Raw genomic sequence first — 2,500 nt, 5'->3', positions numbered from 1 at the left:
ATTCTCTTTCTCTCTTTGTATTTATGTTCTTTTCTTTCTCTCTTTCCCTTTTTTTGTTTCTTTCTCTTTCTGGTCTTTTCCCTTTTCGTTCTCTTTTCTCTCTTTCTCTTCTTGGTTCTCCTCTTTTCCCTCTCTATCTCAGTTTCTCTCTTTCTTTCTCTTTATATTAATCTCTTTCTCTTTCTCAATTTATCTCCTTGTTTCTTTCTCTTTTTAGTTCTTCCCTTTTCGTTTTTTTTCTCTCTTTCTATTTCTTATTATTCCCTTGCCCCCATCTTTTTCTTATTTTTATTTCTCCTTTTTTCTCCGTTTCTCTTTTTCCCTTTCACTTAAACATATCATTCTGCTCCTCTCCATTTCTCTCTTTATTCGCTCTGTCTCTTGCAGTTTATCTTTCACACTCCTTTTATCATTGACTTTCTCCCTTTCCGTCTTTCGCTTCCTCTTAATCATTTTTCATTCTGTCCCTCTTTATCTCTCTCAAGTATTTTTTTTTTTTTTACATTCGCTCTCTCTTTCTCTCACACTCACTTTCTCATCTTCTTAATCTTTTCACGTCTTTTTTTTTTCTCTCTCTGTTTCTCTCTTCCTGTCACACTCCTTTTATTTTTAACTCTCTCTCTCTCTTTCTCTCTCTCTCTCTCTCTCTCTCTTCTCTCTCTCTCTCTCTCTCTCTCTCTCTCTCTCTCTCTCTCTCTCTCTCTCTCTCTCTCTCTCTCTCTCTCTCTTTCTCATTTACTCGTCCTCAAATTCTCCTAATTCTGTACGGGATTTTTTTTTGTGACAGCAGCTGTGTAAATTATTTTTATTATCGACAAAGTTCATATGATTCTTCGTTATCTTTTTAAATCAGTTATTTTATTAACGTTTTTCCTATTGGTATATTGTTATTGCTGTTGTTATGGTTATTATTAAGATTCTTTGTATATTTGTTTGTATACTGTGTTGAGAGAGAGAGAGAGAGAGAGAGAGAGAGAGAGACGGATGAGAAGAGAAAGACAAACAAACATACAGACAGACAGACAGACAGACAGACAGACAGACAGACAGACAGACAGACAGACAGACAGACAAACAGACATGCGAACTGACTGACGGTCAGACAGACAGAGAAACAGAGAGACCGAGGAGACAGATCTAAACAGGCAGAAAAAGAGAAAGAGATAAAGAGAGGGAGAGAGAGAGAAGAAGAAGAAGAAGAAGAAGAAGAAGAAGAAGCATATGTAGTTCATCGCCAGTTTAAATTTTAAAAGAAAAATCAGATATCGCCAAAGGAATGCTTTGATGACGTCACACCTACGTCAACAACAGGTTCCTGTGACTATGCGAACTTTTTATTTGTTTGTTTGTTTAACGAGAATTTCAAATGGGCGTGTGTATATGTGTGTGTATATCTCTATGCACTGGTGTGTACTCGTATATGTATGTATGTATGTCTATGTATAGGTGTGTGTATTTATACGTGTATGTACGTATATGTATGTGTGGGTATGTGCACGCTTGCATTTGTTTTGTATGTGTGTATATGCGTACTTGCGTGTATGTTTTATGTGTATCTACATTGCATTCCTCTATCATTCCACATTAAAAGGTTTCTCCTGCTCCTATTATATCATATTCCAAAGATTTTATTCAGTCATAAGTAACAAAGAACAGAATTTAGAGCTTCATCATAAAAGCAACAGACAAGATTTAGGAAGATTACGTCAGCGCCCGATTTGCAACGCTGTCAAAGGTAAAACTCCAATTGAACCAGTATTGCCATTGCTAGTGATATGGAACTAATACTGGACTAGTATTAATAAATCTTATTAAACTGTTAATGCAGAAATGATACCGAATTCGCATAACAGATCTCAATATTGCAACTAGCAATATGACGTGAATGTTGAAATAGCATTATAAATCATTCGAATAGTTAAACTGGCATTATAAAATTGATATTAAATTGGCATGATAGAAATGAAACTGATGTAACATTACAGAAATACTGAACTAGCATTGCAGAACTAGGAGAACAGGAAAAAGTACTACAAACTGTTATCTATCTTTGGAAACGAGCTGTTTTATAGCAGGCTTTTAAGCATTATCATTTCGAGGCAGTTTATTTCATTTTTAGAAAAACTAACTATTATCATATGTCATTATTCCTTATCCTCAAAGCTCATGATATTATTTATAACAATAGTAATAATCGTTGTAGTTGTAGTTGCATTGTTCTCACGGTTCCCATCACTATGATTAATTGTTGTGGTCATTGTTGTTATTATCACCAACACCATCATTATGATCATCATTACTATTATAAGAACTAACATCACTATCTTAGATCATCAGTATAAATATTACCACTAAAGTTTGATATATTGATACAAATACGCGCGCGTGTGCGTGCGTGTGTGTGTGTGTGTGTGTGTGTGTGTGTGTGTGTGTGTGTGTGTGTGTGTGTGTGTGTGTGTGTGTGTGTGTGTGTGTGTGTGTGTGTGTGTGTGTGTGTTCT

This window comes from Penaeus monodon, chromosome 35, assembly GCF_015228065.2.
Source record: "Penaeus monodon isolate SGIC_2016 chromosome 35, NSTDA_Pmon_1, whole genome shotgun sequence".
Classification (NCBI taxonomy): domain Eukaryota; kingdom Metazoa; phylum Arthropoda; class Malacostraca; order Decapoda; family Penaeidae; genus Penaeus; species Penaeus monodon.
The sequence above is the reverse complement of the archived record's forward strand: the minus strand, read 5'-3'. Positions refer to the sequence as shown.